Below are 12836 nucleotides of genomic sequence, written 5' to 3'. Positions count from 1 at the left end.
TCTCAGTTCAGTGCTTACATCAAGGATCAGGACACCCAAGTATTCCTAGGAACACAGGACACCAGCAAGGTTTGTTCATGGGTCAATTCAGGTAAGAGTTTCAAGGATCAAGGCTTTAGTAAGAAAGCCAACAGGATCAAATACATGTAAGAACCAAGACTGTTGCCCTCCATGTTCTCCCCCATTTTCCGTTTGAAATGATTGTCCTCCCACATGTAATCAGATGGGTACATTTATCTTCCTTAGGATCCAAAGCAATGTATCCATAGGGTACAGATTTTTCTTTCCCACAAATGGCCAGTCAGCAAAGAGAATGAGTAAAGCAGACCTATTTTTTGATTATATGAATGAGACATTGCAATCGTGTTCAAAACAGATGACAATACAGTGCACTTCTCTGGGGCATTTCAGCAGAGCATCTCATCCAAGGCCCTCAACACCCTTGTAAGTAAGGGAAGGAACATTTCTCCTACCAATGAAATGTAGCCACCTCTGAACAACACTATGTGGCAGTTTAAATATCATCCATTGGGGAGACATGGGGGATTACGTTTCTGTCTGGAAAAGGTGATTACCTCCAATAGTTACACGTGGCACCGAAGATTAATATATTTGAAAGAAAAACTTAACAGAAAACCCTATATTATTCCAATTTATTTACTTTGTATAGACAAGTTTGCTGTTTCCCTTGCACAGTCAGTTTCCTCCTTGCTGGAAATCCACTTACAAACATCAGCAAGGGAGAAGAAAACCCTTTGGACATTATTTCAGATAATTAATTTTTAAAAAATTCACGACATGCTATTTAAAGTGCAATTTTAAAAAAAATCAAATTGACAGGGTCCCTTTAAAAGAAGATGGGAAGAATTCTACGGGGAGTTTATGGAGATAGATTTCAATTGCTCAAGCTGGAATTGGTTCCTAGGTTAAATGCCCTCAAGTCCTATATTTCTTGCAAGAGTAACCACCAAGAATGGTCAGGACTTCAGTTTTACAGCGCACTTGAAAGACTGCACTCACACAACAGCACATCCTCCCTCACCAACAGGCAAAGCACCCCCTACTCCTAAATACCAAGGCTTGCAAGATTACATTCATTTACTCCCTGCCTGCTGGTGAGAAGCTGTTTCTCAAGTAAGGAGCCTGGGCCATCATTGTCCGCAGAAATCAAGCTTTGGGGGTTTTTTACAAGTTAAATTCCTAGCTTTTACTGTTGCCAAAATAATCTTCCCAACATAACTGATGCTGCATTGAGTTATTTGGGCTGCAGACAACCTGGAACTACAACTAGCTCTGAGGGGTGTAAACTACCCCACACATCATTTGTATTCATTATTCACTCTGAAACCTAATGGGTATGTGTAAATACCAACGTTGCTAATCATTTCACTGCTGATCAGCTTATCAGAAGGAAACTGTCCGATAATGTGCTTGTCCATTTTTACTGGAATTTAAACATACCTGAATCTGCTGGAGGATAACTAATCTGCAGCACCAGGGTGTAATCATGTCAATCAACTTCAGTTTGCTCCTGCTCAGGACGGCAGAGAGCAGCAGGGGCAGGTACTGGTATTACGGGGAAGGGCACCCAAAATGAGAGGCTGGAGGAGAAGGTTAGAGTAGTGGAAACTTGCCCTTGTAGCAGCCAGGGGGATGGAAGAGGATAAACGTAGTGGAAACACTCCTCCCCCAGAAAACAAAAATGTGAAGCTTGGAGGGACAAAAAAGAGAGCGAGCGAAAGAGCTGGGGAAGAGGCAGCAAGACAAAGAGTGCAATGAGGTCACAGAACCAGCCCCCTTCCTGCAACTGGCAGTGGGACTCAGTACCCTACTGCTGTCTCGTTCCATATTTGGTATCGGTCTCTGGCTATAGCAGCTATCTGGTAACTTTTCAAGCTCTGACCACCACTTTCTGCAGCAACTTGGATTTCCCCTAGAAGACTCCATTCCAATCAGTGACCCAGCCTGACCCTACTCAGATGAGATTGCAGTTTCAGGTGGCATGGCTGTAGGAATTTAACTGCTCTCACAGAGACCTCACTGCAAACGCGTAATGTACAGATTTGAGCTATGTAGCACGACACTTCAAATTGGCTTCCTCCTAAACAATTCCTCAAGTCTCACAGAACCCCATGTACGAGAATGTGAGGTAATCTTTCTGCATTTGCACTATTAAATGCATGACACCTTCCAGAGTGGAACTTGTACACAGAGGGCTGAATTCTGACCTTAGATACACATCAGTGGGACCTCTGTGCACGTGTCCAAGCAGAGCTGAAGCTGACGCACAGGACATTGCATTCAGAGGTAGAGTTTTAAATACAAACACAGGCAGAGTTCCTTTATGCACACAACGTTTGAACTTCAGCCAAGTGCAACATGCTTAGCCTGATCAGATCTCTCTATGCAAGTTCTACTGTGGGCCTGGGACATGAAATTCAGTGCAGGGCTTCTGCTTCTGGGCCTCTGTGTCAGAGAGAGATTTTGCATCCAAACTAAAACCTTTTACAGTCCTTAGCGGTAAAAGTTTTAAAAAACACACTAATTTGTTTTAGCTAAAGTGTTAAAACCATTTGCTTGTCAGAGGCATAAAATCATTGCCAGAGAAGAAAGCAACCCATTACATCACGCAGGAATCCCTCAACCAATGCAGGATCCTTCCTTGCAATGGGCCACCACATTCTCAGCTGGTATTAAGTGACACAGCCAGTGCAGCTACTGATTCACACCAACTGAGACACTCCTCAGATTTTAAGACTGGAAGGAACCATCAGATCATCTAGTCTGACCTCCCGTATCACACAGGCCACCGCCACCACCACCACCCGGCAATCCAACAATCAAAGAGAGACCAAAGTGTTACAAGCCCCAAGAGACTAGACTACTGTGTGTCACTACAAGGTGCCCCAATGCCTGAGGCCCCGCAATGGCAAGGAAATGGTTAGAGATATACCCAGATAATCCCGGCAACTGACCCACACCCAAACTGCAGAGGAAGGCAAAAAACCCCCAAGGTCACTGCCAATCTGACCTAGAGGAAAATCCTTTCCTGAACCCACATATGGGGATCAGTCATACCCAGAGCATGCAAGCAAGAACCAGACAGCCAAGCACTTGAGAGAGAGAATGCTTGGTAACACCTCAGAACCGGGCCCATCTCCCTCACTGTCCTATCTCCAGCTGTGGCCACCTCCAGATGCTTCAGATCAGCTAGTCTGACTCTCTGTATAACACAGGCCATAGAATCTCACCCAATTACCCCTGTACTGAGCCCAATAACTTGTAACCTTTAAAAGAAAATAATACTGGCTTGACCATGGCTTTTATGTACACACACTAAAATAATTCAGTGACACGTTGAACAATGACAGGAGAACAGTACACCATAGAAGCTCAGAAATGATCATATACATTCCACACAGAGAAAACCTGGATTTCAAGTAAGATGCTGGTAGTCTGACTGATCCAACTCTCTTGATTTCAGTGGAATTACTCAATTTACACCAAGTTAAGTGAGATCGGAATTTGGAAATCAGACTACAGTAAGAATATGAGTAGCTGCTGATCACGGATACCAGTGATACTTTTCCTTCCCCATGCTAGGTGACATTCAATTGTTTTGCTGTTGGTGTCAAAGGGATAAAACCATTGGCAATAGCAATTGAGAAAGGAACAGTGGGCACTTTTGCGATTCACAAATCCCTGTCAGTAAAGACATTTTCCTCATATTCTATCTTGGCAGCAAAACCTGCAAAGACCCCATCGTTTTTACAGGAAGGGGCAAGAAAGAATCTCTCTCTCTCTTCCTGTCACATATATGACTAGTAGGCTCTAAAAATGGTATCTGACTCTATCCTAATCTAATAAAACCACCCAAGGCAACCTCATTGAGTTTCTCTGCACACAGTCAACTGCAGTAACTGGAGCCAACCCTAGACTTGTTCTCTTTACTTATGGGGTTGGTTGGAGATACCCCAAAATAGTCCTTACATTAAATTATAAACGGTCATACAGGAGTTTTTAAACTAAGAGCTAGGGGAAAGCTGGCAGGTGCAGAGGAGCACACGGCTTAGACACAGACATTCCTTGCGGGAGTATTTATTAAAGGGGATCCTCTATATCCTAGTTAAAAGGAGAGGATAGAAGGTGATAAAGTACAGGTTGGAACTGAAGAGAAACGGTCAAATGAAAGAGTCCCATTCAATTACATCACAGGAAGGCAGACAACTAGATATTGACAAATGTTATAAGTGCTTGTATACAAATGCAAGAAGTCTAGATACTAAGGCTTTGGCTACACTTGTACTTCAAAGCGCTGCCGCGGCTGCGCTTTGAAGCGCTAAGTGTAGTCAAAGCGCCAGCGCTGGGAGAGAGCTCTCCCAGCGCTGTCCGTACTCCACCTCCCCGTGGGGAATAACGTACAGCGCTGGGAGCCGCGCTCCCAGCGCTGGGGCTTTGACCACACTGGCGCTTTGCAGCGCCACAATTTGCAGCACTGGAGAGGGTGTGTTTTCACACCCTGCTGCAGCGCTGCAAATTTGCAAGTGTAGCCAAGGCCTAAGATGGGGGATCTAGAATGCCTGGTATTGAGTGAGGATATTGATAGAATAGGCATCACAGAAACTTGCTGAAACTATGATAATCAATGGGACACCATAATACCAGGATACAAAATATATAGGAACGATAGAGTAGGTCATGGTGGTGAGCGAATGGCACTAAATCTCCAAGAAAGCATAAAGTCAAATATAGTAAAAATCTTAAACAAATCAAACAGTACCATAGAATCTTTATGGATAGAAATTCCATGTTTGAATAATGAGAGCATAGCAGTAGGAATATACTATCGACCACCTGACCAGGATGGTTACATGATTGTAAATGCTCAGGGAGATCAGAGATGCTACCAAACAGAAACCCTCAAAATAATGGGGGATTTAAACTATCCCCATATTAACTGGGTACGTTGCCTCAGAATGGGATGCAAAGCTAAATCTTCTAGACACCATTAATGACTGTTTCTTGGAGTAGTTTGTCCTGGAACCCACAAGAGGAGAAGCAATTTCTGATTTAGGCTTTGGCTACACTTGCATTTCAAAGCGCTGCGCTAAGTGTAGTCAAAGCGCCAGCGCTAGGAGAAAACTCTCCCAGCGCTGTCCGTACTCCACCTCCCTGTGGGGAATAACGTACAGCGCTGGGAGCCGCGCTCCCAGCGCTGGGGCTTTGACTACACTGGCACTTTGTAGCGCCGCAATTTGCAGCGCTGCAGAGGGTGTGTTTTCACACCCTGCTGCAGCGCTGCAAATTTGTAAGTGTAGCCAAGCCCTTAGTCTTAAGTGGCACAAAGGATCTGGTGCAAGAAGACAATATAGCTGAACTGCTCAGTAATAACGACCATAATGTAATTAAATTTAACATCCTCATAGGGCAGGCGGAGGGAAATACCAAAGAAACCCATCACAGTAGCATTTAACTTCAAAAAGGGGAACTACACACACACAAAAAGAGGCTAGTTAAATGGAATTAAAAGAAGAGGGACTGGCTAGAGTAGTCAGGAGGGCGTTAAACTATTAGCAAGAGGAAGATAAAAAGAAGGAAAATGTGACCACCCAATTAGCACAAAATTGAGATGTTAAGAACAAAATTAATCAAGGAACCAAAGGACATGAAAAGAAGTAGTTCTTAAATTGCCTATACACCAATGCTAGGAGCCTGGGTAACAAAAAAGAAGAAGTGTAATAGCTCATTTATGAGCATAAACTCAATCTAGCTGGTATTAGTGAAACCTGGTGGGATGATTCGCACCCTTGGAACACTAAAATTAAGATCTATAACTAGGGCCGTACCAAATTGACAGCTATAAAAACCGCGTCATGGACCTATTGTAGGGGGGTCGCAGTGTTGCCACCCTTACTTCTGCGCTGCCTTCAGAGCTGGGTGGCCGGAGAGTGGTGGCTGCTGGCTGGGAGCCCAGCTCTGAGGGCAGCGCCTCCACCAGCAGCAGCGCAGAAGTGAAGGTGGCATGGTATGGTATTGCCATCGTCCTGCGCCGCCGGGGGGCAGCAGCAGCAGAGAAGTAAGGGTGGCAATACCATACCATGCCATCTTCACTTCTGCACTGTTCCCGGTGGCGGTGCTGCATTCAGAGCTGGGCTCCCAGCCAACAGCCCTGACTCTCACGCAGCCCAGCTGTGAAGGCAGCACAGAAGTAAGGGTGATAGTAGCATGACCGCCCCCGCTCCCCACAAGAGCCTTGTAACGGATCCCCAGTTTGAGAAACGCTGATTTAAGTGTTTTAATATTTATGTTTTTAAATACATATTCATGATTTGTGACCATACTGTGAAATTTAAGATTTAAGTATCTGTAACCGTGAAATTCAAGGTTTTTAAAATGCTATGATCGTGAAATTTACCAAAATGGACCATGAATTTAGTAGGGCCTTACCTATAACCTATTTAGGAAGGCTTGAGTGGGCAAAAGGGAAGGGGGAGTGGCACTCTATGTCAAAAATGGCATTACCTGCTTCTCAGTCACAGAATTCTGGGGGAAAAAAGATCCTGAATGCTTATGGATCAATGTCCTAACAGATAAACCACAAGATGGGGTACTAGTTGGTGTTTGCTACAGAGCACCAAATCACAGTAGGGTACAGGATAACCTCTTCCGTATGCACTTATCTATAATGTGTAGGGAAAAAACTGTGTGATCATGGAGGACTTCCAATTGAGTGGCATATGCTGGATGTCTCACTCTGCTACTACAGAAACATCCTTGGAATTTCTAAGCATTATAGATGACAATTTCCTAACTCAAAAAGTGTTGCTGCCAACACAGGGGAAGTCTACGTTAGACCTTGTCCTAACAGATAAAAAGGAACTGATCATAGAACTAAAAATTAATGGTCGCTTAGGTAGAAGTAAATGTGACTTGATCACATTTATAATGGGCAAACAGAATAAAGTTCAGACCAGTAATATACATACTTGGTCTTTTAACAAGGACAATTTTACAAAACTGAAAACAATTATGAGCCAAATCAGTTGGGAAGACGAATTTAATCAGAAAAATATTAATTATATTTGGGAATCATTTAAGAGCAACTTACCAGATGCCCAAAAAGCTACAATTCCACAACTGAGGAACATGGTTAATAAGCCAGTTGGTCTAGAGGGGAAATAAAGGCAGCTGTAAAAAATAAAAAATGAATATAGCAAACGGAAGAAAGAGGAAGTTGATAGTAATGAATATAAATCAAAAGTTAAGAATTGTAGAAAATGAATAAGGGAAGCCAAGGGACACAAGGAAACATCTATGGCTAGCAAACTTAAGGACAATAAGAAGTTTTGTTAATATATTAGGAACAAAAAGAATCCTGACAATAGTCTTGGTCCACTGCCAGATGGAACTGTTAGAATTATCAATAATAATGCACAAAAGGTAGAGGTATTCAATAGATATTTCTGTTCTGTATTTGCGGGGAAAACAGATGATGCAGTCTCATCATATAGTGATGATAATACACTTTCCATTCCACTTGTAACTCTGGAGGATGTTAAATAGAAGCTACCAAAATCAGACATTTTTAAAACAGCAAGTCCAGATAACTTGCATCCAAGAGCTTTAAAAGAGCTGGCTGAGGAGCTCACTGGACCATTAATGTTGATTTTCAGTAAGTCTTCAACACTGGGAAAGTTCCAGAAGACTGGAAGAAAGCTAATTCTGTGCCAATTTTTAAAAAGTGTAAACAGGATAACCCAGGTTATTATAGGCCTGTCAGCCTGACATTGATGCCAGGCAAGATAATGGAGCACTTAATAAGGGACTAAAGGAGGATAATGTTATTAATGCAAATCAACATGGATTTATAGAATAAAGATTATCAAACTAACCTGATATATTTTTATGAGATTACACATTTGATTGATAAAGGCAATAGTGTTGATGTAATATATTTAGACTTCTGTAAGGCATCTGACCTGATGCTGCATGACAGTTGGATTAAAAAACTAGAACAATATAAATTTAACATGACACACATTAAGTGGATTAAAAACTGGCTAAATGATAGGTCTCAAAATGTAACTGTAAAAGGGGAATCATCACTGAGTGGGTCTGTTTCCAGTGGGTCCCGCAGGGCTCTTGATCCTACGGTATTGAACATCTTTATCAATGACCTGGAAGAAAACATAAAATCGTCACAGATAAAGTTGCAGATGACACAAAAATTGGGGGAGTGGTAAATAATAAAGAGGACAGGTCACTCATTCAGCTATCTAGCTTGCTTAGTAAACAAGGCGCAAGCAAACAATATATATTTTAATATGGCTAAATGTAAATGTATACATCTAGGAACAAAGAATGTAGGCCATACCTACAGGATGGTGGACTCTAACCTGGGAAGCAGTGAGTCTAAAAAAGATTTGGGGATGGGGGTGGATAATCAGCTGAACTTGAGCTCCTAGCATGATGCTATGGCCAAAACAGCTAATAGGATCCTGGGATGCATAAATAGGGGATTCTGGAGTAGAGAGGTTATTTTACCTCTGTGTTTGGCACTGGTATGTCCGCTGCCGGAATACTGTGTCCAGTTCCAGTGCCCACAATTCAAGAAAGGTGTTGATTAACAGGAGAGGGTTCAGGGAAGAGCCATGAGAATGAGCAAAGGATTCGAAAAATGATTTATAGTACCAGACTGAAGGAGCTCAATCTATTTAGCTGCCCTTTGACACAGCTCCAATGATCCTGCTCCAAAGCAAGGTGACAACTAGCCCCTGATCCTGTCCCACAGATGGCAATGGCAGAACTCCCTAAAAAGGGTGGATGGCTTTTTTAACCTAATGCTAAAGTCAGGCTTCAATATCCTACACTGTTGATATTTATCCAAGCCCCCATTAGCCCAATACTTGTGCCACAATGCTTTATTAGTCTAGGTAGGGTCCAGACATGGTTTTATTTTGCAAGAAATGGTATGGCAATATACTACAGCTATTATTACATGCTTTAGCAGACCACTGACTCTGGCCTATACTACATGTTACACGTTATTCATCAGTTTTCTACTGCTTTCAAATCATTGTTTTGTTTTCCTCAGAAAAACTGACTCCTGCGTTTAAATTAATGGGAATTAGGTTTAATACAAAATTCATGTCTTCACAGGAGGATTAATCTAATCATAAAATAACAGAGGGTTGGGGAAAGATTCCTTGAAGGTCAGCCAGGCATCCATAAATTCAGACCTATCCCTCTTGAATCTTAAAAAAAAAAAAAAAAAAAAATTGGGTTGGAAATCAGAATTAAAAGCTTTTTTGGGTCAATTTTCATACTTCAGTTTTAGACAAAAATTGTGAGTGGAGAAAAACAATTAGCAAAAGGAGGCAGTACTATGTAGTGGTTAGAGGGGCTTATGAATCAGGAGACTGAAGTACTGTGCCTAATTCTGCCATGTGAACCGTGGATATATCATTTAGTCTCACTGTGCCCCTATCTGTGCAAATGGAGATAATGCTCTGCAACGTGCTTTGAGGTCCTCTGCCAAAAGTGCACCTCATTGCTTCAGAACCCCAAACAAGGCTCTTCTTTCCTGCGCGCCCCAGAGGAGAACAGGAAAGATGCTCTTGTGGAGAAGGCAGGGGAGTGGGAGGCAGGGCGCCTGGGTTCTCCTCTGAGCTCTGGGCCAAGTTACAATTTCTCTGCGCCTCTGCTTCCCCCACCTCTACCAGGGGGATAAGAACCCTAAGGCCTGTGCAAAGAGCAGTCAGATGGGACATACACAGGAGCAGAGCACCCTACATTTTACTCTTCCCCACATGCAAAACCAACTGGCCTGAGCACGCTCTGGAGTCTAAAGCTGATGGGACCAATCCTCTCGCAGGCATTTCGGGGTTCTCAGGGCAGAGAATAACCTGACCCCATGTAGCATCTCCCCCCCCGCAGTGAGTACAACCAGCCAGGGCTGGCGGAGAGTGGGAGCTGCTGGCACTCAGTGCCAGGGCAGGGGTGGGGGCTCAGGATGGCAGCAGAGAGCTGCAGCTGCTGCCCACTGCAAGCGCCTCCTCGCCTCCCCCAGCGCTACAGCAGCGCCGCCAGCCAGCTGCTGTGTCACTTTCCCCGGCCCGGGGGCCGCTCTTACGTGGCGCGGGGCTGGGGCGCTTGCGGCTCCCACCCAGCTCCGTGCTCGGAGCCTTTGTCCGGCTCCTGGCCGGGCGGAGCGAGGCGCGGGGGATGCGGCGGGGGCTACTCGAATCAGCCGGAGGTACCAGAGCCGGGGGGCGTCTCTCCCAGACAGCCGGGGCCGCACCCAAATCTAGGCACCACTCGCTGGCATGGGCCAGGGTGAGCAGTGGGGCCGGGCTGGCCCTATCCCACCCCCCTGCGGGTAACACACGAGGGCAGGGCGTTGACATAGGGAGATGCCAGGGCGGGGGCGGGGATAAAAAGCCATCGAGGTGGCTACAAATCCGCACCCAGACTTTCATTGCGTTCGCCCGCAGACTGGCAATGGATCTGGTTAATGCGAATTGGGGTCTACCTCTTAAACCACAGCCAGTCGTGACCCCATGCCCCCACCTCACTACCTCTGTCTGTACCGACACCCAATTAGTTAGGACTTGATTTATACATACCGAAGTCATGTAAAAGCCGCATAAAAATAAAGCCCACTTCGGATCGTTCTGTGCACACACAGCCTAATTGTAATAGAGGAATAGGATCCGAATTCAATGTAGACAAATGCACAGCTAGCCAACACAACCACAGTCACTTAATTCTAAGTAACCACATACAAAACAACCCACCACTCTGTAAAGCAGCTGGGTTCAGTGGAAACTAAAAGGATTACAATATCTCACACCAATTAATCCTATATCATCATCAGGAGGGAGAGAAGGCTCCAAGAATGCATCATTAATCAACAACATACAAAAAAGCTTCTAACAATCAGACACGTTTCTGGAACAAACAGTATTGTAGGAAACAGAGCAACGCTCAGGAACAATCTCGCCGCCCCATACATTGCTCCCTATTGTCGGGGGAGGGGGCACGCCTCATTTATCTAAATAGTCTTTTAATACGGGTCTGACTGCGATCAAGCTGCGTGCACCCTCCCACCCAAGAGCAGGTATCCCCCGAGTGCCTCGTTTGTCCGAGTGATTGTATCGGAACGATGCCATGAAAACAAAACCACACGCAATCCCGATAGCTCCAGAAGGCCCAAATTGCAATTCCTGATCCCGTTCCCACCACACACCGCAATGGGAGTTCTCCGACAGCGGGGGGAGGGAGGGAGGAGTTCGGTCTAGACAACATGCAGTCAACACACATCCACGCAAGACATTGCCCCTCTGGAAAAAAAAACAGAGTCACATGGGAGGGATAAAAATGAAAGCAAACTGCATGCCGCTGTGGCCTATGGAGAGGAAAGGGAACAGGATCCTGAATAATCACAGCGCTGGGCACAAAAGCATCCAGGCCACCGACATGCCCTTTTGTATTCGTGGCCAAAAAAAAAAAAAGCAAACAGCTGCAAGCTGGCCACTGCAACTGCAACCCAATGCAGCAAAAGGAGGCTTCACAACAAAGGGAAAACACACCCCTCCTTGGAACACAGACATGACAGCGACAACATGGTTTATAGTCCACAGGCTCTTCCCTGCCACCAAAACTGAACTGCCCTTTTGCCGGTGAGCAGAAGCTGCTCCCAGCCTGAGAAATAGCTTGTCTGGGGCTGGGAAGGCAGATGAAAACCAAGCTCCCAGACACCCCAGACGATTACAATGGTGCGTATGTGTCTTTTACAGTGTCCAATTATTAGATGGCTCTTTCCTGGCAATCTGCACAGACACCCACAAAACAAACACAAGTGCAAAAAATCCAACCAAACACACCAACCCCCCCATCTAGAGATTATCTTGATTTACCTGGCTGGCCGTCCAAGGCTCGGGCAGAGGGTGGCCTGGCGGGGGGAAGGGGGTCCGGATGTCAGATTCCTGCCTTTAGGTTCATGAGTCCTGCCTGGATGAGGGAGGTTTGAGTGCACCGGAGAAAAACCCGGCTCTGACACAGGCAAAGAGAATGCAGGAATGTGACGTCTCAGCTCCTCCTAACGACCCACGTGCATAGACTTGAAAAGAAAGGGACACGCTGGCCATGCTGGGAAATGTAGTTCCACTCCTCACCCTCCCTGGGTAAGGGGGAGTTTGGCTTGTGCCTCTTTAGGGGTCGGAGTTAGGGCCAGGGTCCGTTTGAAGTGGAACAAGGAAACCCTGTTGCATTAAGGCTCCTATTTCCCCCCCACACACACACACACAAACACTTAACAACTCTTCAGATAAAGCACTGGGGACCTATATAGCGAAGGCAACAACCCCATAGTGGCCGGGAGAAAGTTTAGCTAGATGGATTATTTCAGGGGTTCCCAAACTTCATTGCACTGTGACCCCCTTCTGACAACAAACATTGCTTCATGAGCCCAGGCCGGGGGACCAAAGCCTGAGCCTGCCAAAGCTCGAGCCCCACCACTCTAGTTCAAAGGCTTCAGCCCCAAGCAGGGGGCCTGTAACCTGAGTGCTGCTGAAGCCCTTGGGCTTTGACTTTGGCCCTGGGCAGTGGGGCTCAGGCTTCAGCCCTGGGTCCCAGCAAGTCTAAGCCAGCCCTGGCAACAGGGGCGGCTCTAGAAATTAGGCTGCGCGCGGCGCCGCCGCGCCGCCTTCTCCTTTCTCTTCCCTCTTCCGCCCCCCGCTGAGCTCCTGCGGCCCCCGCACCGTCCCCCCGCCCGCAGCGCGGACTGCCGCTGCCGCCGCGGCGGGAGCGGCGACGGCACGGGCCGCGACGGCCCC

The 12836-nt window shown here is 45.8% G+C and overlaps 1 protein-coding gene across 1 annotated transcript in view; it reads right to left on the bottom strand.

Moving 5' to 3' along the window:
• CTIF (cap binding complex dependent translation initiation factor) overlaps window positions 1–12070 on the bottom strand; it is a 316149-nt gene extending 304079 nt beyond the window's left edge. The window contains exon 1 of the mRNA XM_039544403.1: window positions 11919–12070. The gene's annotated coding sequence lies outside the window, so the exon portion shown is untranslated. The remainder of the gene's footprint in view (window positions 1–11918) is intronic.
• Window positions 12071–12836: the final 766 nt, after the last annotated feature.

This window comes from Mauremys reevesii, linkage group 6, assembly GCF_016161935.1.
Source record: "Mauremys reevesii isolate NIE-2019 linkage group 6, ASM1616193v1, whole genome shotgun sequence".
NCBI classification, from domain to species: Eukaryota; Metazoa; Chordata; order Testudines; family Geoemydidae; genus Mauremys; species Mauremys reevesii.
Note: the sequence above shows the minus strand (reverse complement) of the source record. Positions and strands in the feature narration are given on the sequence as shown.